We start from the raw sequence: 24895 nt of genomic DNA, 5'->3' as shown, positions 1-24895 counted from the left end.
TGAAGTATGGACTGGAATGGAGAGAGACAGGAGTCATTGGAGGCCAGCGAAAAAGCTGATGGAATAGTAAAGACAGGAGCTGATAAGTGTTTCTGACAGCAGTTTGGAAATATTAGAAAGAGCAGATTCTATAGATATTGTGCAGGTAGAATCAACAGGATATGGTGACAATTAATATATGTGTTGAATGAGACAGATGAGTCAATCAATCAATCAATCGTATTTACTGAGCACTTACTGGGTGCAGAGCACTATACTAAGCGCTTGGGAAGTACAAGTTGGCAACATATAGAGACGGTCCCTACCCAACAGTGAGCTCACAGTCTGGAAGGGGGAGACAGAGAACAAAACAAAACATATTAACAAAATAAAATAAATAGAATAGATATGTATAAGTAAAATAAAAAAATAAATAGAGTAATAAATATGTACAAACATATATACATATATACAGGTGCTGTGGGGAAGGGAAGGAGGTAAGGCCGGGGGGTGGAGAGGGGGAGGAAGGTGACAGGCTTGTGAGATACAGAGGATGGTGGTGTTGCCTACCATGATGGGAAAGTCTGGGGGAGGATGGTGTTTAGGTGGGAAGATGAAGAGTTAGAAAGAGTTCTGTTAAATACCCAGACATTGAGGCAATCCACAGCCCATTCTCTATGCTCTCCCAGTTGGTTGAAAGGAAGAGAAATATTCACAAGGACTGAGCTTTCAAACAAACACAACATGATCAGCATATGTATGAATGATGGGTACTTTAATTTTTGGTTCCTAAAATCAAATTTCCCTAATTAAAAAAAATACCTGCAAAAAGAAAGCTATGTTGTCAAATTCAGTTAACTTACTTTGAAATCATCATAATCATCATCGTCACTATCACTATTATCATTATATTCATCAACAATACTTAGTGATCACCAACTACATTTTATAGAGTCCTGCTCTAAGGGCATAGGAGATATTTAGTAATAATAATAATGGCATTTGTTAAGCGATTACTATGTGCAAAGCACTGTTCTAAGCGCTGGGGAAGTAACAAGGTGATCAGGTTGTCCCATGTGGGGCTCACAATCTTAATCCCCATTTTACAGATGAAGGAACTGAGGCACAGAGAAGTTAAGTGACTTGCCCAAAGTCACACAGCTGGCAATTGGCAGAGCCGGGATTAGAACCCATGACCTCTGACTCCCAAGCCTGGGCTCTTTCCACTAAGTTAGGCTGCTTCTCTAAAAGCTCCCATTGTCTGTCACCTACTGCCAGTGCTAAACCCAAACCATTTTGAAGTTTGGTCTCCAGCTTATCGATGCCATTAAGAACAAATTGCATTTTAATTACTATGTCTGCTTGGAGTTGGTTGTATTTTAGTGTTTTTATCAGAAGCAGCGTGGTCTAGCGGTTAGAGCACGGGCCTGGGAATAAGAAGGACCTGGGTTCTAATCCCAGCTCTGCCACTTGTCTGCTGGGTGACCTTAGGTAAGTCACTTCACTTCTCAGTGCTTTAGTTACCTCATCTGTATAATGGGGATTAAGGCTGTGAACCCCTTGTGGGACAAGTATTGTGTCCAACTTGATTAACTGATTAACACCAGCTCTTAGTATAGTTCCTGGCACACAGTAAGTGCTTAACAAATGCCCTTTTTTTAAAAAAAGTAGCCTTGATTACCTCCAAATACCCCAGTTTCATAAAGTTTACATTCTTAGTTCCCTCACACAGGACTTTTCACTATAATGTTCAATCTATGCTAGGTTGTCATTGCTATAAGCTTTGCCCTCTCTTGAAATATAAGGCATTTTTGAATTTTCCAATCTATTTACTTTGTTTCTTGCTGCCTGGAATTATTTATTATATCTCCCCTGAAGATAACAGACTTCTTTTTTTCCTGAATATTGGTGATCAAGGGCTTTTTTTCCAAAGCAACTCTTAATCACTACACGCAGAAGAATTTGGATAGTATATTCTGGGCAGGGATCCAGCTGCAAGAAAATAATAGAATACTTCCAACTAACTCAACTGGTGTTAGGGAGAATACTTTTACAGTACAAGCAATGGTCAGCATATTAAAGAAATGCTTTATTTGCCACAGTCTTAAAACTTATTTAACCTTGGGAATGGTTTTATTATTCTGCTAAAATTAATGCTTCATTCATTCGGCCAATGAAACGAGTGATAAATTTTAAATAGTGATAAGAGGAGAACTCTTTCTTCCTTACCCAATGCCATCATGCATAAAAGTGTAGCCGAAGCCAAAGGATTCAGATTTAAAATAGATGTGTCAGGAAAAGCACATTTCCCAAGAAATTATTCAATGCAAATGTTCTTCTATTCTTTACTGAGGTAGATACTTTGAAATAAAGAAACCATTTCCCTGGAAATAGGACCCTTGGAAATAGACAGAGAAGCAGCATGGCTCAGTGGAAAGAGCACAAGCTTGGGAGTCAGAGATCATGGGTTCTAATCCTGGCTCCGCCACTTGTCAGCTCTGTGACTTTGGACAAGTCACTTCTCTGGCCCTCAGTTCCCTCATCTGTAAAATGGGGATTAAGACTGTGAGCCTCACGTGGGACAACCTGATCACCTTGTATCCCCCCCAGCTCTTAAAGCAGTTCTTTGCATATAGTAAACACTTAACAAATACCGTTATTATTATTATAGGCAGGTGTCAGACCCTACTATGAACCAGTGCTGGAATTACACCTCTGTAAGGAGTGAAACGAACTTGTGTCATTTTATATTCTCAATCTTTTCTTCCTTCCTGGGAAACTCATAAGGGCCCCACCTTTACTTTGCACCATGTGGATGTAATATACCTCCCCAGCTTTCACAGCTGGCTCACCCCATCTTCAGAGCTCTATTAATATCCAATTTCCTCCAGAGTGCCTTCCTTGACTAATCTCTCATCCTGCCATCCTGAACTGTCTCCCTGCTGCCTCTCTTATGCACTTAAATTTCTATCTGCTTGAGGACTTACTCCATCCTTCTCCTGTCTTATGCTATTGAGTCATTTCCAACCCATAGTGATGCCATGGACACATCTCTCCCAGAACGCCTCACCTCCATCTGCAATCGTTCTGGTAGTGTATCCATAGAGTTTTCTTGGTAAAAATATGGAAATGGTTTACCATTGCCTCCTTCCATGCAGTAAACCTGAGTCTCCACCCTCGACTCTCTCCCATACTTCTGCTGCCCAACACAGGTGAGTTTTGACTTGTAGAAGATTGCCTTCCACTCACTAGCCACTGCCTAAGATAGGAATGGAATGAATATGCCTCTTCTTGATCCTCTCACCCCCAAAGCCTTTGTGTGCATATTTTTATGCTTGGTTGCTTCCTTTTACCTGTCATTTCTTTTAGTGTTAGAATGTAAGCTTAGTGCTCTGCACATAGTAAGCGCTCAATAAATATGATTGATTGAGAGCAGAAATTTTGTCTACATACTTTTTGTACTCTCCCAACTGTCTAGTGCATATAAGAGCTTAGTCGATACTATTGACTGCTTGATCTACTGTGATTCATGGTGTGCATCGGTAATGTACCCCTTCTGACTTCCAATCATTCATTCAGTCAATGCTATTTATTGAGCGCTTATTATGTGCAGAGAGCTGTACAAAACCCTTGGGAGAGTACAATACAATAGAGGTAGCAGCCTCGATCCCGGGCAAGACGGACATGAAGATAAAGAGAGGGTTTAAGACTTGGGAAAAGTTAGGTTTTTTGAATATTAACAACTATCTTTGGAAACCAATAGGATAAAATTTGCTTAGTCTCTGAATCAACTTCTCTCTGAATCCCACCCCACAGCAGAACTTTACTCTGACTTTGATTTGGAAAATTACAGCAAATATTGACTGTAGATCTTTTCTCTGTTGGTTTTCTGCTTATTTTGTTTTTATTCTTCCAGAAGAAAAAATAAAGATCAGTCAGTGGATAGGCCCTCTGTGACAAATTTTAAACAAACCTTAGTGGTGAAGTTGTGGATACAATTATACTTTACAGTAAGCAAGTGAAGAACATGTCCATTTGGTTTAAGAAGGCTGCATACTGTTATTAAATCATATATGGGAAGGGAATTTTACTGCAATCCTTGATGTATTTTGGCTCTGTGATTGGAGTATTTAAAAACTCTGAAACTGAGACTCACAGGAGAGCACACAATGGGAGAAGACATAAAAATGGAGTGACACTTGGAATGGTAAAGGGGTTTTTTGAGACCACTTGCAACTGTGCTAGAAGAGCAGGCTGTTTCAGTATTACCCATTGAGAAGACAATTGTTACATATTGGCTGATTACACCCAGGCAGTAACCATATGGGACCCCTGTATATTTTTATATTTGTTTTTAAGATCTCAGTTTATTTGGAATTCGGAACTATATGCTGGAGGCAAAGAGTCAGGGGAGAGTTAGACTGAGCTTCCTCCCTGTGACCAACTGCTGGTGCACATCTAAAGTTTAAACATTTGACATCCTCAAAACATAAATCAGGGGAATTCCCTTTATATCAGAGACTTGATTTCCTCTCTTTGTCCTAATAGGCAGGACTCTTAGCTGTCGCTGAGGCATTAAGCACTAAAAGGCACATGTTTAGTGGTTGGGGATTGGAGGGGAAGGTAATTTCAAGTTAGAGTCTTGGTCCAGGACTCAGTGAATGTTGGTGGTGAGAGTGAGTTGAGTGAGGTGAGGGAATAGGGAAGAACCAAGTGAGCCTGTAGATCTGAAAAAAAGGACTATGTTCTAAGCATGGGTCCTACACCCACTACACTACACCCATCTACACCCACTCCCATGAAGAACTCTTTCATTCCCATGGCTTTAACTTCCACCTCTACATGGGTGACACCCAAATCCACATTTCCAGCCCTGATCTCACTCCCTCTCTCCAGTGTCTCATCTCCTCCTGCCTTCAAGACATCTCTACTTGGATGTCCTCCCATTACCTCAAACTTAACATGTCCAAAACAGAGCTCTTTCTCTTCCCACCTAAACCCTGTCCTCCCCCCGACTTTCCTGTCACTGCAGATGGCACCACCAATCCTTCCTGTCTCACAAGCCTGGAACCTTGGCGTTATCCTTGACTCCTCTCGGTCATTCAACCTACATATTCAATCAGTCTCACCTTCAAAAAACCCCTAAACTCTGCCCTTTCCTCTCCATCCATACTGCTACCATGCTAATACCATCAGTCATCCTATCACCCTCAGATTACTGCATCAGCCTCCTTACTGACCTCCCAGCCTCCTTATGAAGGCACATCTCCTCCAAGAGGCTTTCCCAGACTAAGCCTCACTTTTCTTCATCTCCCACTCTCTTCTGCATTGCCCTGACTTGCTCCCTTTGCTTGTCCCCCTTCCCAGCCCCAAAGCACTCATGTACATATCTGCAATTTTACTTATCCACTCTCAGCTCCAAAGCACTTGTATACATACTGTAATTTTATTTGTTTGTATCTGTTGAGCACTTACTGTGTGCAGAGCACTGTACTAAGTACTTATGCATCAAACAACAACTCCTTGCCACTAGCTTTAAAGCACTCAATCACCTTCCTCCCTGCTACCCTCGCTATTCTCCTACTATGACCGAGCCCACACACTTGGCTCCTGTAATGTCAATCTACTCACTGTACCTTGATCTCATCTATCTCACCACCAACCTCTTGTCCACATCCTACCTCTGGCCTGGAATGCCCTCCCTCTCCATATCCAACAGACAATTACTCTCCTCCTCGTTCAAAGCCTTATTGAAGGCACATCTCCTCTAAGAGGTCTTCCCTGACTAGCCCATATTTCCTTTTCTTCCACTCCCTTTTTCATTGCCCTGACTTGCTCCCATTATTCATTCCCCCTCCCAGCCCCACAGCACTTATGTCCATATTGATAATTTATTTATTCACATTAATGTCTGTCTCCCCCTCTAGACTGAAAGCTCACTGTGGTCTGCTCAGAATGTGTCTGTTTTATTGTTATATTGTACTCGCCCAAATGCTTAGTATAGTGCTTTGCACACAGTAAGAGCTCAATAAATGTGATTGATTGATTGATTAACTGAAGCAAAGGACTATAAGGATATATACATAAGTGCTTAGGGGGTTTGGAGCTGAGTGTATAGGTGGTGCAGAGGGAGGGAGATAGAGTAAGGAGATGAAATATTTGTCAAGAAAGTGTTCTTAGAGGAAATGTGATTTTAGAAGGGCTTTGAAGTTGGGGAGAGTGGTGGTCTGTAGACTAGGAAGGGGGAAGGAGTTACAGACACGAGGGAGCATTTGAGCAAGGGGTTGATGGTGAGAGAGATGAGAGGTAGGCAAAGTAAGTAGGTTGATATTTGAGGAGTGAAGTGGTGAGCTGGGTTATAATGTGAGAGGAGCAAGGATTGATGGAAGAGAGAGAGAGTTGATTGACTGGTCAATGAGAGGAGTGCTTTATTTTAATGGAATTAGAACTCTTTGGAGGCTTTTGATGTTCTTATTTTGTAGAAAATTGAAGTCCAATAATATATTATTTTACAGTTACCTTAATATTGTGATCAAAAGGACTTTCATCTACCCACCTTAATTATTATTATTATTATTACTATTTGCTTACTATGTGCCTGCATTGTACTAAGCACTGGGATAGATTAATAATAATGACATTTCAAATTATTACTTTATTAATATCAATAATGAAAAAATCAATCATTTTTGTTATTATTATGTGTCAACCACTTACTATGTGCCACACTCTATTAAGCCATTATCATTATCATTATCCAACTCCCCCAAGCCACAGCCACTGAGCACCTCTTTCTGCTGGGAAACGGCAGCACAAGAGAGAGAGAAAGAGAGACAGAGACAGAGAAAGTGAGAGATCAATCAATGCTATTTATTGAGTGCTTACTACGTGCAGAGCACTGTACTAAACTCTTGGGAGAGTACAAGATGAGTAGTGCAGAGAGGTTGAATAGCGGGAATGGTTCTGCTCATGGGCTGATCATGGAGTCAAAGATGGAGTCACACCTGCAACTCCATCCTACCGTCTTTTCCCAGCCCAGCTCCTGGTTTTACTGTTGGTCCCACTATGTCTGCGGCCCCAACCCCAGTCGGCAGCAGGCTATGAAGCATCTGGCTCTCCTTGCTACCTGTCTTGTTTCCCTAATCCACTTACACTATTTCTCAGATTCACTAAATTATGTAAAGTCAGCACAATCTAAGCTGTGCATTTGAGGCATAGCTTTGATAACAGTGGAGAAAACAAGAGGATGATGGAAGCATCACAAAAGCATGCAAAGCTCTCATAGCATGATATGAGATTAAGTAATAGTAATAATAATAATGGCATTTATTAAGCACTTACTATGTGCAAGGCACTGTTCTAAGCGCTGGGGAGGTTACAAGGTGATCAGGTTGTCCCATGGGGGGCTCACAGTCTTAATCCCCATTTGACAGATGAGGTAACTGAGGCACAGAGAAGTTAAGTGACTTGCCCAAAGTCACACAGCTGACAATTGGCAGAGCTGGGATTTGAACCCATGACCTCTGACTCCAAAGCCCATGCTCTTCTCACTCCTCACTGCTTCTCCTTCTCACTATGAAAATAACACATTCATATCACCTCGGCCAAGACAAAAGGATTAAACAGAAAGACATTTTCCTGGATAGTGTTAATCAGTCAATCAATTGTATTTATTGAACACTTACTATATGCAGAGCACTGTACTAGCAGTTTGGGAGATAAATTCATTTATTCATTCAGTTGCATTTGAGAAGCAGCATGGCTCAGTGGAAGGAGCACAGGCTTGGGAGCCAGAGGTCGTGGGTTCTAATCCCAGCTCGGCCACCTGTCAGCTGTGTGACTTTGGGCAAGTCACTTCACGTCTCTGTGCCTCAGTTACCTCATCTGGAAAATGGGGATTAAGACTGAGGGCCTCCCATGGGACAACTTGATCACCTTGTAACCTCCCCAGTGCTTAGAACAGTGCTTTGCACATAGTAAGCACTTGATAAATGCCATTATTATTACCCTACTAACAGAAAGTGAAGGAGATTTAAAGGGCTTATCCTTAAAAGTTATTTATCCTTATTATTTATTTATTAATAAATACATGAAAGTTATTTATCCTTAAAAGTTATTTATCCTCTATCCTTAAAAAAAACTTATCCTTAAAAGTTAAGAATCAGAGCAAAAAGATGGACCTGCATTTGAATGTCAAGAAAACAAAAGTAATGACAACTGGAAATTTTAAGACATTTAAAACAAATGGAGAGAAGATTGAAATAGTTAACATTTTTTCTCTCCTGGGATCGATAATCAATAATAGAGGAGCTAGTAGACAAGAAATATGCCGAAGATTAATGTTACAAAGATTTGTTATGAAAAGCCTGGAAAAATTCATGAAACATGCTGATCTAGCAACTGCCACAGAGATACAAATTGTCAATTCTAAGGTGTTTCCAGCGACAATCTGAAAGCTGGACAGTGAAAAAACAGAATAGAAAGAGCATCGATTCTTTTAAAATGTGGTTTTGGATAAGGTTTTCGTGAATACCATGGACTGCCCAAAAAACAAACAAATGGATTTTGGAGTAAATTAAGCCAAAGTGGTCTTTGGAAGGCCAATTGATGTGATTTAGGTTAGCATATTTTGAACACATCATCAGGAAGGTCAATTCTCTGGAGAAGACATTAATGCTAGGAAAAGTCCAAGGAAAATGAGGAAGAGGCACACCAGCAGCTAGATGGATAGAAACCATAACAACCATAACAGAAGAACCATTACAAGGTTACGGATTGTGGCAGAAGATTGGATGTTCTGGAGAAAATATATCCATGGAGTCACTATGAATTGGAATGACACTTAATAACAATAATCACTGAGCATAATAATCAGTAAGCACTGAGTACAGTGCTTGGCACATAGTAAACATTTTACAAGTACCATAAAAACAAAAAAGCCAGATAAATTGGATGTGGATTTAGGTAGGGTTAGTAGAGGGAGTGGTTAGATCAGATTGGAAAATTGTTTGGATTAGAGGGCTATGTTAGAAGTTTTAGCTAACTGTTAAGTCTCACAATCCATCAATCAGTCAATGGTATTCATTGGGTGCTTACTGTGTGCAGAGTAGTGTACAAAACATTTGGGAGAGTACACTAGGATTGGTATTGTACATTTATTACATAAAAGGCAATACATATCATTGCCATTCAAATTTACAACCCTTACAAACATGCTAGTAACTTTAATAATGTATTTCAATGCACAATGATGATTTTCTCTATATATTTAATTTTACTGACAATGAAATAGCGGGGCAGATAGAATCAATTGGCATATCGTTTGCTTTCTCCTGACTGTATTTTGCTCAGTGTACATTAAGATAGATTCATAAATGATAGGGCTAGGAAGAGGTAGTAGAGAGAAAAAGTCAGAATGTCCGGAGGTACATGCTTACTATGACGAGAGATATCCAGAAGGGCTGACATCATTTTGCTCCTTCAGGGTCACTGAGGTAATCAGAACATTAGAATGAATATGAAAGCTTCTAATCCCTTTACACAGGTGTGTCAGAGGAACTGACTCTCTTCTGGACTAAGTGTTTTAAAGTAAGATTAGGATTAGGATTAGGGATATGATTAGGGCTTTAGGGCGAAAGCTTGCCCACGGAAGAAAGTAAGTGATATCTGAGGGGTTTAGGAGTGTTTGTTCAAAAGAACACGGGTTGTTATAGTAATGATGGTATTTTTTAAGCGCTTTCTAGGTGCCAAGCATTGTACTAAGATCTGGGGTGGATACAAGGTAATCAAGTTGTCCCACGTGGTGCTCACAGTCTTAATCCCCATTTTACAGATGAGGTAACTGAGGCCCAGAGAAGTTAAGTGACTTGCCCAAAATCACACAGCTGATAAGCGATGAAGCCGGGCTTAGAATCCATGACCTCTGACCCCCAATCCCATGCCCTTTCCACTTAGCACTAATGCTTGCCTTCTTCAGGTTTGGGCTCCATGGAAGGGAGGTGAGCCCCAGGTTGCTTCCACCACGGAGTCAACACTGGTCCCTGCCTGCCACCTTCTTGACCGTGGCATAGTCACCCCACCACCGAGGCCACAGAGGAGCCTAGTCCGTAGATCCTCTGTGGCTGCAGGGCATCCTTGAACTGCCGCAGCAGTTTTTCCTTGCTCCCTCCCCTCCCCTGCTCCAAACTGCAGGAGGAGTTGAGCTCCTAGATGCAGAGCAACTCTGAGATGCTTTGTCATTTCCCTAGTCTGAGGTGAGCCTCCCAGTGCAAACTAGGGGTTCCTAGCTGACCCTGCCATGGAGCCACTGCCCCCACATCCCATCCCCAACCCCCTTTCATCTGCAGAAGACCCCAAGGGCCTGAACTGCCACTGCAGAGCTCCTCCATGGAGTGCTGGAACTCCACACCTCCCTGCAATGCCTCTCCACTGGTCCAGGGGCCCATCTCCAGCAGCCCAGGTCTCCTGCTCCCTTCTTCCACACACCCCAACACCACAGATCATGGAGCATCTCCCTGTCCCAGCTCTAGAGGGATCCCCCCACACCCTGCCCCATCACATGTTATGATCGACCACCGTGCTCCATTTTTCTCCAACACCTCGACATTTTGGGGGTGTCTCCCAGCCCTTCTCCCCTCTGGGCCATGCAGCATCAAGATGGTGGATAGGGCAGGGGAGAGAGGACAGGAGAATGGAAAGGGTGGTGATGGCTCCATGGTGGGGGCAGCTTGGATCTCCCTCTCCACACTGCAGAGTTCGACTCGGAATGCAGTTTAGAGAGAGGAAGGGGTGAGAGCGAGGAAAAACTGCTGCGGCAATTGAACAAAAGCGATGAACAGGTACCATTGGAGACGGAAGGATGCCAACTTCCTGCTGAACTGCCAAAGAGAAGCCACGGAATCAGGCTGACAGCACGGGGACTAGTGATGGTTCTCACCGGGGGAACCATCTTCTGAAGGTCCAAAGGGAACTGCCTGTGTCAGCTCAGGGCGGGGTGATGCAAATAATTGGATTTGTGAAAACTTCACCCGGGTAAGTGGTCTGGGCTCAGTACCTGGATTGGCAGCCATGTGCTAAAACCTCCTGAGGAATGGGATTATCGGTGCCTGCCTCAGGGCAAACCGTTGTCTCTACATTCTCTATGCCACACTTCTCTTTCTAGACTGTGAGCCCACTGTTGGGTAGGGACTGTCTCTATATGTTGCCAACTAGTACTTCCCAAGCGCTTAGTACAATGCTCTGCACACAGTAAGTGCTCAATAAATACGATTGATTTATTGATTCTCTGGGAGTGGGAGCACAGGTCAGTCATTTTGTTTTAGGATACGTTCCAGGGCTCTTCCTAAACTAGAAAACTCTGTGGGACCTAGGTCTGAAGGGAAGTCTATCTTGGGTATGCCTCTCCTTTCCTCACAGTTACTTTATATCATTATTATTATTATTACTATCATTATTATTACTGTTATTATTGTTATGATACTTGTTAAGCATTTTGAACCAAGCACTGTTTTAAGCACTTGGGTAGGTACAAGATAATTAGGTCAGACATTGTCCCTTTTGTCTCTCAAGGGGCTAACAGTCTAAGTAGGAGGAGTAAGGCCTTCCCAGACTTGGCCCCCACCTTTCCTCTTCTCCCACTCCTTTCTGCATCACCCTGACTTGTTCCCTTTGTTCTTCCCCCCTCCCGGCCCCACAGCACTTATGTACATATCTGTAGTTTATTTATGTGTACTGATGTCTGTCTCTCCCCTCTAGACTGTAAGCTTACTGTGGGCACTGTTTATTGTTGTATTTTACTTTCCCAAGTGCTTAATACAGTGTTTTGCACACAGTAAGTGCTCATTAAATATAATTGAATGAATGAATGAACAGCTATTTAATCCCCATTATACAGTTGAGGAAACTGAGGCACAGAGAAGTTAAGTAACTTCCCCAAAGTCACAAGGCAAGCGATTGGCAGAGCTGGGATTAGAACCTAGGTCTTCAGATTTCCAGGACACTCCTCTTTCTGCTAGGTCATACTGCTCTTACTCTGATTTCCTGTCTCCTACCCACTTTCTTTCCCCTTTGGAAGACTTTGAAAGGTTTTTCTTTTGGTAAGTTTCATTTTCCATCCTGAGATCCCTCTGAGGCCCTTTAATTAATATTAGAAAAATCAAACTGTGTAAACTTCATGAAGCAAAGGTGAGCAGGTTTGGTACGTGCTAGTTAAAAGAGCTCTTTCTTTCTTGTGGGCATATGGACTTGTCCTCCTTCATTTACATATAAAATAATGATTTCACTAGGTCATGCTTTTATCACAGAAATGGTAAATTGTCAGGAGAAATCCTATATCTGAGGCAATGAAAAGCTGCCGTCTTACAAACCTGGTCCAATTCCTTGCTTTGCATACCCGAAGGAGTAGAACTATTTGGTTTTTAAAGTGATAATGTCTTGTCTCATGGAGGGAGAGGAAAAATAAGAAAATGAAGGAGGATCTCATCCAAAGGATCTCATCCTAATTTACTCCTACTAGTACACATATACACAGTGCTTCGTACCTTCACATCAAAGAACTTGAACAAAGGCTAATGAATCCTCCAAAGAACAGCCTCTGAAAAAGTACAGAGAGGAAATTCATGGGCTCACTATAAATTCTCTACCCAGCTTCCTTTTTAGCCTTATTAGATATTTTTGCAAGAAACGTTCTTAAAGGAACAGTAAAAGAATGATTTCAGTGAAGTTGACAAGTCAAATGCCAAAGATTAGATTGGCCCAGATCCTTTTTTAAATGGTACTTCTTAAGTGGCTTACTACGTGTTAAGCACTGTACTAGCCACTGTGGCAGGTACAAGGTAATCAGGTTGGACACAGACTCTGTCCCACACGGGGCTCACAGTCTAAATAGGAGAGAGTAGGACTTGATCCCCATTTTACAGATGCACCAACTGAGACACAGAGAAGTAACTTGCCTGAGGTCACCCAGCAGGCAGGTAGCGGAGCTGTGATTACAACCCAAGTCCTCTAACTCCCAGGCCCCTGCTCTTTCCATTGAGTCACATTGCTTTCCTGGAAGTGTTGAGGGTATTCCAATTTTTTTCATAGGAGGGTCTGTCACAGTGAGGCTCAGGAGAAGCCTATGGGCAGAAAAGGTTGAATTTAGGTATTAAAAGTAGGCGGTGGAATGTTTGAATCCTGGGGTCAGATACCCATGGCTCAGGAGCTCCATTTAGCCCTTCTTGGTACTAGATGAGGTACCTGAGTATAGGCATAGGTATAGACTTAGCACCGCAAGGATATCTCTATTTGCTTCACCTTTTCGAGCAGGAAGCAGCTAGTCCACCCAACCCTTCATATCTGAGAGAGCCAAGATGGTGTTTCCACTCCTTTCCCTCTTGGGATGAGACCAGGCCCTGCTCAGCTTGGAGACTGGTGGGCTTTCCATCATCCTCACTGGGCAACAGGGTGAGCTGGAACTGCTTTCGCCCAAATTCAACCAGGCTGTCATAGGGGCCATCTATCCCCTTCCCCAAGCTTGACCCGTGTCCGCTCGTGCTGCTTGCCTGCTTCCTGCCACCTTCCCCAAGTAACAGCGCTGAGGAGGGCAACCAAGGCTGACAATGAAGGGGACTGCTCAAACCCCAAGGCCACCAAGTCCAAACTGCTGAGTTAAGGGGCCTCACAGGAGGAGGAGGGTGAGCGAGAATGGTTTTATGTTACAGTTGCCTTGACCAGGGAACCAGGGATTATGTAGTTCCTTTTCCTTCCTCATTGAGGAAATCAATTCCTCCCTCTTTGCCCCACACATTTCTAAATAAAACCAGTTTATCATTTTTTTTAAATTTACAAGTTCTTTTTTTTTTTCCCCAGAAACCTTTTCCATTTTACTTGTGTCCTTCTATGTCCCGGTCCTATCCGGTCCTGCATCTCATGTCTGTAATGATACCACCCTTTGTGGGTTATATTCATTCAATCGTATTTATTGAGCACTTACTGTGTGCAGAGCACTATACTAAGCGCTTGGGAAGTACAAGTTGGCAACATATAGAGACGGTCCCTACCCATATGTGAAAGAGAATCTAGGATTATAATGGCCCGTCTCTGGAGAATAACCTTATATTCCTTGACTTTTCTTGGATAGAGACTGGGATAAGGGTCAGGATGTAGAAGGGGAAAGAGTTTTTTGTTTTTGTTTTTATGGTATTTGTTAAGCACTTGCTATGTTCCAGACAGCTCTGGGGTAGATTATAGATGAAGGAACAGAGGCAAAGAGAAGTTGAGTGACTTGCAAAAGGTTGCAAAGCAGACAAGTTTTGGAGCCGGGATTAGCATCCAGATCCTTCTGACTCCCATGCCTAAGCTCTATCCATTAGGCCACAAGGAGTTAAAGGCAGAATGGGGCTGGAGAGATTTAAATGACCAGGCTTGGAAAAGTCCTTCAAAGCCAGAGGACCTCAGTAGCTTTCCTTGGGCCCCAAAGTAGCCAAGGCAAGAAAACTGCCCTAGGTAACTGGACCAGATAACCTCTTTAGATGTCTTCTTGTTCTAGGATTCTCAAACTCCCTCCCACCCACCTCCCTCTTTCACTCTCTCTTTCTCTATCTCTCTCCCTCTACCTCTGTTTTTCTCTTTCTAGTAGACACACAGAACTGTGTGAAAATCAACTATAACAGGAAGAAGAAAAAATGATAACCTCAAAAAGCAGCTAAACGAGACAGTAGAGAAAGCTATCTGAAGACTTTGATGGTATCTGCATATGTGGGTCCAGGCCCACTCTGAAAATATGTGTTTTCCTGATTTAATACATGTGTGTAAAGGAAATATAGAATTAAATGCCAGTATTCACATTTTTTTCCAAGAGTGATGTTTCCATCTTCAAAGCCAACCTTTATCTTAAATGTTTAGTGCCTCAGTTATCCCAGGATATGCACCACCTTCCAAATAAATGAATTATTCTAAAGGTCAGGTGTATCCAAAGGCCTCCTATAATCAACACAGTAAGGAATTTACAGGAAATCTGAGTTTTCAGGGAAGCAAAGAACGAAGCCCAATTAAATAGACAAGGTAAGTGGGAAATGGGCTAATTGAGGGCTTCAGAGAGAATGGAACATCAGGGTGTCAGATGTTCTCAATCCCTTCCCTTCCCCTGTTCCAGAAGCAGCAAATTGTTCAAGTGGGCATATCTGAATATATCAACCATCAGTCAGTATTATTTACTGAGCACACACTCAGAGCACTGTACTAAGCTCTTGGGAGAATATAATATAATGGAGTTGGTAGACATCATTCCTGCCCACATGGAGCTTATTGGCCATCCTTAGTAATAATAATGATGGAATTTGTTAAGCACTATCTATGTGCCAAGCACTGTTTTAAGCACTGGGATAGATACAAGGTTATCAGGTTGTCCCATGTGGGGCTCACAGCCTTAATCCCCATTTTTCAGATGAGGTAGTTGAGGCACAGAGAAGTTAAGTGATTTGCCCAAAGTCACACAGCTGATAAGTGGCAGAGCCGGAATTAGAACTCACAACCTCTGACTCCCAAGCCCATGCTCTTTCCACTAAGCCATGCTGCTTCTTCACATTCATCCTTAGTGCCTAGCGTGGCACTAGCATGGCTCAGTGGAAAGAGCACGGGCTTGGGAGCCAGAAGTCATGGGTTCTAATCCTAGCTCTGCCACACGTCTGCTGTGTGACCTTGGGCAAGTCACTTAACTTCTCTGAGCCTCAGTTACCTCATCTGGAAAATGGGGATTAAGACTGTGATCCCCACGTGGGACAAACCAATCACTTTGTATCCCCCCCCTCAGTGCTAAGAACAGTGCTTTGCACGTAGTAAGCACTTAACAAATGCCATTATTATTATTATTATATATTGAGGTACATATTTTATTTATTTTCTCCATACTCTGGCTGTTAGTTATGTCTATATTTTTGGTCCTGGTCTAACTCTGCGAATTCAATTTTTGTCTGCTTTCATCTTTCCATTAACAATAAATCAATTGTATTTATTGAACACAATGTGCAGAGCACCATAGTAAGGGTTTGGGAGAGTACAATATAACAGAATTAGCAGAAACGTTCCCTGCCTCATGAACTTACAGTCTGGAAATGAGCTTACAGTCTAGAGGATTCATTAGACTGTAAACTCCTTAAGGGCAGTGATTAAGTGTTTTATACTTACAGTATTCTCCATAGCACTTAATACAATGCTCAGCACACCATAGGTACCTGAGAGATACCATTAACTGAATTGAATTAAAGGGGGAACTAAAGAATTTGGCAACCCATCATTCCCATTTTCAACTTATGTTATGACCTGAATTCTGTTTGTGAGGCCAGAATATACTGAAAGGATTGCAGTGTGTCAATATGTGTCAATATATACAACCTGAGCTGTAAATGAGCAATAACAATGTAAACCGCCATGAAAACTGAAGAAAGACTCCCCAATTAAAGTGCTGCCAAGAAAATATCCTTATTTCAGCAGATTTGTGCAGTTCAATGACCCTCTATATTGCAGGGGTTTGACTGCAACTGAGTTCTCCAGGAAGCAAATTTGGCTCGGGAAACAGATTCACATTTTGGCAAATGGGGAATTGTTATGTCTTCCAATACTAATTGCCTTCCTAATCTAGGTCATTGGTTCAAATCTCTTCCTGGATTAGTTTGGTAATGGATAAAAGACATTATCATCTGCTCTATGGCCTGTATGAAATGTCAGAGGTAGTCCACCCACTCTCAGAAGGCTTTCGTTAACATATTAACCTACCAGTGAAATCAGAAATGGTCGATTTCAAGATGCTTGGCTGCAGATCTAAACAAATCACAGGTTATTTTACTACTCCTACAGTAGACTCATTTTCTAAAGTGGAGTAATGATTCATGGCCATATCTAGGCAGGCACGTTCATGTAGAGAAGAATTTGATCAGTAAGGAATATATCCACGTTAGCCCCTTGAGGGACAGGGTCTGCATCTGATCTGATTGTATAGTGCCTACCCCAGTGCTTAGTACAGTACTTGGTACATAGTAAGTGCTTAACAAACACCATAATTAGCAACCATTATTAAGAAGTCCCTCACTTGGTGGGATGATCAATGTTACCTGCCTCCCCTCCTGCCATCAACACTGCCTCCCCTGGTACTTCCATGATGATGATGATGATGGTGGCATTTGTTAAGCACTTACTATGTGCAAAGCACTGTTCTAAGCTCTGGGGGGGAATACGAGGTGATCAGGTTGTGCCACGTGGGGCTCACACTCAATCCCCATTTTACAGATGAGGTAACTGAGGCTCAGAGAAGTGAAGTGACTTGCCCAAGGTCACACAGCAGACATGTGGCAGAGCCAGGATTAGAACCCATGACCTCTGCCTCCCAAGCCTGGGCTCTTTCCACTGAGCCACGCTGCATCATCATTTCTGTCCCAACTGTAGACAATTCCCTGGAGGCATCTGGTGCAAACCCAAAGTCCCTCCCATCTAGGGGATGTTGAACTCTTGGGAGGCCATACAGCGTGTCTCCTCTGAGCGTGTCTTCTCTTTCCAAGAGAAGAGTGTCATCCATGGGGGTTGGTGTAGCACTTGCTTCTGCAAATCCATTGGATGGATTCATGGGCAGGCTTTCTAGGTTAGGTTATTAGAGGGAAAGTTAGGGATGAAGAGGAAATGTTAGAAATAAGATGGTTCTTCCCTAATCAAGAGGATGGGTGTGCAGTAAAACAACCTGGTGCCCATGTTGGAGATATCCAGGAGAGGTGAAACGTGGACTGGTCAGGAATGACAATGCTGGTCAATCAATCAATAATATTTGTGGAGGGCTTACTTTGTGCAGAGCACTGTACTAAGCTCTTGGGAGTGTGTAATACAGCAGAGTTGGTTCCCTGCACACAGAAAGCTCTCAGTGTAAAGGGGGAGATAGTCATGCATTCATTCATTCATTCATTCATTCAATCAATCAATCAATTGCTTTTATTAAGCACTTATTGTGTGCAGAGCACTGCACTAAGCACTTGGGAGAGTACAATACAACAAGGAACAGATACATTCCCAGCCCACAACAAGTTTGCAGTCTACAGAGGGAGACAAACATTAATGTAAACAAATAGACAAGTTACAGATATGTACATAAGTGCTGTGGGATTTGGAGAGGGATTAATAAAGAGAGCAAGTCAGGGCAATGCAGAAGGGAGTGGGAGAAGAGGAAAGAAGGGCTTAGTCAGGGAAGGCCTCTTGGAAGAGATGTGCCTTTAATAAGTGGGGGTGAGTAATTTTCTGTCAGATTTGAGGAGAGAGGGTGATCCAGGCCAAAGACAAGATGTGGGTGAGGGGGTCAGTGGTGAGATAGAAGGGACTGAGGAACAGTGAGAAGCTTTGTTTTAGAGGAGTTAATTGTGTGGGCTGGGTTGTAGTAGGAGAGCTGGGAAGTGAAGTAGGAGGAGGCAAGGGGATGGAGTGCTTTAAAGCCAATGGTGAGGTGAGTTTTTGTTTGATGCGGACAACCACTGGAGTTTCTTGAGGAGTGGGGAGACATGTTCTGAACATTTTTCTAGAAAAAGATCCGGGCAGCAGAGTGAAATATGGACTAGAGTGGCCAGTGAGGAGGCTGATACAGTAATCCAGGCAGGATAGGATGAGAGAACATATTAAAGTGGTAGCAGTTTAGATTGAGAGGAAAGAGTGGGTTTTAGCAATGTGAAAATGAGACCAACAGGATTTAGTGATGGACTGAATATGTGAATTGAATGAGAGAGAGGAATCAAGGATAACACAAAGGTTATGGGCTTATGAGAGAGGAAAGATGGTGGTGTCATTTACAGTGTTGAGAAAGTGAGGGGGAGGACAGGGATTTGGTGGGAACATGAGGAGTTCTGTTTTGGACACGTTAAGCTTGAGGAGATGGAGGACATTCTAGTAGAAATGTCTTGAAGGCAGAAGGAAATTCGATACTGCAGAGGTAGAGAGATCAAGACTGGAGATGTAGACTTGGGTGTCATCTGCAGACATTAATATAGATGAATAAATTCAGAAAAGTACAAAAAGGATGTGGGGCTGAGGAAGGAGTGAATGCAGGGTACAAATCCTGGTGCAAGGGTTATAAAAAAGGGAGTGGGAGAAGAGGAAATAACTTAGTAGAGGAAAGCTTCTTGGAGGAGATGTGCTTTTAATTAGACTTAAAAGTGGGAATAGTGATTGTGTGTCTGATATGAAGAAGGACATTCCAGGACCAAGACAGGCTGTGGATGAGGGGTCAGCAGAAATATAGATGAGATCGAGCTACAGAGGGTAAGTTAGCATTGGAGGAGTGAAGTGTACAGGCTGGATTGTAGAGGAAATCAGGGAGGTAAGGTAGGAGGGGGCAAGGTGATTGACTACTTTAAAGCTAATAGTAAGGAGTTTCAGTGTGACGCAGAGGAGAGTAGACAACTACTGGAGGTTCTTGAGGAGTGGGAAAACATGGCCTGAATGATTTTGTAGAAATATGATCTGGGCAGCAGAGTGACGTATGAACTGGAATGGGGAGAGACAGGAGGTAGGGAGGTAAGTAAGGTGGTTGATGCAGTAAACAAGGCAGTATAAGATAAGTGCTTGAATTCACATGGTAGCAGTTTGGATGGAGAGGAAAGAATGAATTTTAGTGATGTTCTGGTGGTGGAACCAACAGGATTTGGTCACAGATTGAATATGTGGGTTGAATGAGAAGGATGAATCAAGGATAACGTCAAAGTTATGGGGGCCTGTGAGCCAGGAAGGATGTTGATGCTGTTGACAGTTATGGGAAACTCAGGGGGAGGACAGGGTTTTGGTAGGAATATGAAGAGTTTTGTTTTGGACATGTTAAATTTGAGGTGTTGGCTTGACATCGTGAAGGCAGGAGATTGCAGAGGAGAGAGGTCAGGCTGGAGACATAGATCTGGGAATCATCTACATATAGCTGGTAGTTGAAGCCATGGGAGCGAATAATAATGATAATAATAATGATGGCATTTGCTAACCACTTACTATGTTTCAAGCACTGATCTAAGCTCTGGTGTAGATACAGGCTAATCAGGTAGGACTAATCAGGTAGGACAAAGGCCCTGTCCCACATGGAGTTCTTCTAGACGATGAGCCCATTGCTGGGTAGAGACCATCTCTATATGCTGCCAATTTGTACTTCTCAAGCGCTTAGCTCAGTGCTCTGCACACAGTAAGTGCTCAATAAATATGATTGAATGAGTGAATGAACGAGCTTACAGTCTAGAGGCATATTACTCCCCTCCTCAAAAATCTCCAGTGGCTACCGGTCGGTCTGCGCATCGGGCAGAAACTCCTCACCATGGGCTTCAAGGCTGTCCATCACCTCGCCCCCTCCTACCTCACCTCCCTTCTCTCCTTCTACTGCCCAGCCCGCACCCTCCGCTCCTCCACCGCTAATTTCCTCACTGTACCTCGTTCTCGCCTGTCCCGCCATCGACCCCCGGCCCACGTCATCCCCCGGGCCTGGAGTGCCCTCCCTCTGCCCCTCCGCCAAGCTAGCTCTCTTCCTCCCTTCAAGGCCCTGCTGAGAGCTCACCTCCTCCAGGAGGCCTTCCCAGACTGAGCCCCTTCCTTCCTCTCCCCCTCGTCCCCCTCTCCATCCCCCCATCTTACCTCCTTCCCTTCCCCACAGCACCTGTATATATGTATATATGGTTGTACATATTTATTACTCTATTTATTTATTTATTTTACTTGTACATTTCTTTCCTATTTATTTTATTTTGTTGGTATGTTTGGTTCTGTTCTCTGTCTCCCCCTTTTAGACTGTGAGCCCACTGTTGGGTAGGGACTGTCTCTATGTGTTGCCAATTTGTACTTCCCAAGCGCTTAGTACAGTGCTCTGCACATAGTAAGCGCTCAATAAATACGATTGATTGATTGATTGATAGAGGGGGAGACACATTAGAGAAGCAGCGTGGCTCAGTGGAAAGAACGCGGGCTTGGGAGTCAGAGGTCATGGGTTCTAATCCCGACTCTGGCACTTGTTAGCTGTGTGACTTTGGGCAAGTCACTTAACATCTCTGCGCCTCAGTTACCTCATCTGTAAAATGGGGATTAAGAATGTGAGCCCCACGTGGGACAACCTGATTGCCTTGTATCTCCCCCAGCACTTAGAATAGTGCTTGGCACATAGTAAGTGCTTAACAAATGCCATTATTATTATCATATTAATTTGAATTAATAAGTAATTTATAATATATAGTTTTAAAATTTTTGCATAAATGTTTTGGGGTTGGGGCAAATAGACTGTCTAAAGGTTTCAGATCTAAGTGCATAGATGACAGAAGAGAGAGTGAGCAGAAGAAAAGGGCTTAATCAAGAAAGACCTTTTGGCAAAGGTGTGATTTTAATAATTCTTTGAAGGTGGGGAGAGTGGTGATCGGGCATATAAAGAAGGGAAGGGAGTTTCAGGCCAGAAGGAATAAATAAAATAATGATGGCATTTATTAAGCGCTTACTATGTGCAAAGCACTGTTCTAAGCACTGGGGAGGTTACAAGGTGATCACGTTGTCCTCCGGGGGGCTCACAGTCTTAATCCCAATTTTACAGATGAGGTAACTGAGGCACAGAAAAGTTAAGTGACTTGCCCAAAGTCACACAGCTGGCAATTGGCAAAGCCAAGATTTGAACCCATGACCTCTGACTCCAAAGCCAGGGCTCTTTCCACTAAGCCACACTGGAAGGTGTGGGAAAGGGGTTGGAGGTGAGATAGACAAGACTGGGGCCTAGTGGAGCTAAAGGAACGGAGTGTGTCGGTGGAGCTGTAGTAGGAGATTAATGAGGTGAGGTAGGATGGGACTCAGTGCTTTAAAGCCATTGGTAAGGAGTTGATGTAGAGGTGGATGGGCAGCTATTGGAGGTTCTTGAGGACTGGGGAGACATGGACTGAACATTTTTGTTGATAAATGACAAACGCTTAGTACAGTGCTCTGTACACAGTAATCACTCAATAAATACGATTGAATGAATGAATGGCTTTTTTAAATTCCCATGTGTATCCAGTAGGAATATATTGAAATCAATATTACACAGCATTAATCTTCAACATCCTACACTTTTATGCCAAGTCCAATTGTCCTTCCTTTCCCCACAGGAAGAGAAGGATTAGAGTCAATCTTGTACATTGAAAGAACATTGTATGCTTTTGCTTTTACCATTTTTCCTTGGCACCTGTGGCAGTGGAAGAGTCTGGGAGCACAAAAACCAAAGACATTCTTTCATGCACCACAAGTTCCAGAGTGCCATGCATGCACTAACTGCGTATTTAGCTTGCACCAACCCCAGAAGGGATAGTCCTGGGGTTTAAAAGGATCAAAACAGCTGAGGGAGTTCATTCGAGGTAAGCTGAATGGCATCAATGTGGGCTGACCAAATAGCCAGTTAGTTAGGGTATTTATTAAGCTCTTTACTATGTGACAATCCCAATTTCATGTTGGTGACATATTTTACTAATATTGCTCAGAACAGCCTACAAACAGCCTCAGAATAGTCTCTCCCCCCTCCCCCTCCTCCCCCTCCCCATCCCCCCACCTTACCTCCTTCCCCTCCCCACAGCATCTGTATATATGTTTGTACAGATTTATTACTCTATTTTACTTGTACATGTTTATTATTTTATTTTATTTTGTTAATATGTTTTGTTTTGTTGTCTGTCTCCCCCTTCTAGACTGTGAGCCTGCTGTTGGGTAGAGACCGTCTCTATATGTTGCCAACTTGTACTTCCCAAGCACTTAGTACAGTGCTCTGCACATAGTAAGCATTGAATAAATATGATTGAATGAATGAATGAATACAAAAGTCCAGGAACTAAGGTCAGTCTATCTTAGGCCTCTTAGGCATCCTTAAAATCCCTCCCACCCGCCAAGACATATAGGGGGTAGGGACTGAGCAGGATCCATCATGGGGTGAATGCATATTGGCTCTGGCTGAGACCAACAGAGGGACTGACTACCAATCAATCAATCTACCAGCTTGTGATTCTCTGGAAGGGAGAATTGGAGGGATTGTGGGAAGGAAGCATCTTAGGAAGCAGAATGCCCTAGTGGATAACCACCAGTAGAGAATGAGAAAACCAGGATTCTAATCCTGGCTCTGCCACTTGTCTGCTGTGTGACCTAAGGCAAGTCGCTTAACTACTCTGCCTCAATGGCCTTATCTATGAAATGGAGGTTTAAGACTGTGAGCTCCACGTGGGACATGGGCTGTGTCCAACCTGATGAGCTTCTATCTACCCCAGTGCTTAGTACAATACCAGGAACATAATAAGCGCTTTATAAATACCATAAAAAGCTCCTTTACTCACCCAAGTGTCCCCAGAACCCCACTGCTTATATAAAAGAGGCCTCCAGTCCTGCATTTTCATTTGACAGTTACATTATCAGTCTGCCTCATGCTTCACTAGTTAAGAAGAAATGCCATGAAATGAAAATAAATAACTTCCTATAAGGTCACCAGATTTATATTCGTTACGTTGCAGAACATCATCTCCTACCATATTGTAAATGATGCCATTTGAAACAACAGCTAATGTTCCTCTCTATTTATGTTTCCTTTATTCACATGAAGCGTTACTGCCAGGGTTCTAATTGGATTTAGGGCTTCCAAACCAGATGCCTCCGTTCAAGTAAAGCAAATGGTGAAATCATTTTTCCAGTTCATCCAGGTTTAGCCCACCCCATGCCCTTTCCTTAGGATCCAGAAGACCTTTAATTCATTCTCACACACAGCTATAAGGTAGCTAGCTCTTCATGCATTCAGGGATAATCATCCTTCTCTCTCTGAGGTTACCTTGAATTACAAGTATGCCCATCTCAAAAATCTTTCCTATTAGAGCTTGCTCAATTATGAATCTATTAGTCGAGATTGTGTTTGTGAGGGGCCACTTACAACATTATAATTGTAGGCAGATAAACATTTACACTATAAAGCAAGGTATCTCTTACAACAAAAGCAGCATCAATCGGGATTGATTTCATTGGAGAAATTGAATACCCACAAAATAATACTGTTGATTTTTCTTTAGGGACACAATTGCATTTCATTGTTGCTTCACTAAATTAAAAATGGTATCAAGTTGGCAGTAAATTCTGGATTGTGTTCCTGAGAAAACTATAAAGGCCATTTAGAGGCCAAGAACTCATATATATTAACAGAAATAATTTAGACAGAAAGTTCACAAAATCTGCTTTCATTCCAGGAAAGTTTGAGTCTCATCTTTTGTATCAATGTTTGTGGAAAAAGATATCCTTGTTTGCTTAATGACTCATCAGATGACTGCTATCCTGTCTAGGTTTAACTGTGGCTAGTGGATATGGGTTTAATGATTTCGAGTTTAAGAATATTTGGATTTTGTATTTCATATAGCAAAGTTGGATCTTTTCCAAATGAGGGCTTGTTTCTTCAAATGATTGCCTGAAGCTACTTCTACTGACTCATCATTTGGGCTCTGGGGAATTTTAAGTAGAGGACAATCAACAATTCATTTTCATTTTCTTTTAAGTACCTAGTAAATTATATATTCCTCTAGGCTCCCTCCCCTTATCCCAGGTGTTCATGCTCCACTTGGTCCCCTTACCCAACTTCCCTTTTCTTGGTGCAAACATCAATGTCCTCAACACCACTCTCTCCTCTGAGCTCACAGCCTCTCTGCCCACTTTCCCTTTGTCAGTTTTTCACCATCAACCCCAAACATTGAATCACAGTCCTCTTCCTCCTCCCCTGATCTTGCACTGTGGAGCATAATGGCTCAATTCCAGGCCCCAGTCTGACTTTACCCACTTCAAATTCACCCTTATATGTTATTATCATTATTATTCTATCTGTTAAGTGTTTACTGTGTGTCAAACACTGTTCTACGCACTGGTATAAATACAAGTTAATCGGGCCAGGCACAGTCCTAGTCCCACATGGGGC

Source organism: Tachyglossus aculeatus, chromosome 10, assembly GCF_015852505.1.
Source record: "Tachyglossus aculeatus isolate mTacAcu1 chromosome 10, mTacAcu1.pri, whole genome shotgun sequence".
Taxonomy (NCBI): Eukaryota; Metazoa; Chordata; class Mammalia; order Monotremata; family Tachyglossidae; genus Tachyglossus; species Tachyglossus aculeatus.
This window is presented reverse-complemented; position numbering follows the sequence as displayed.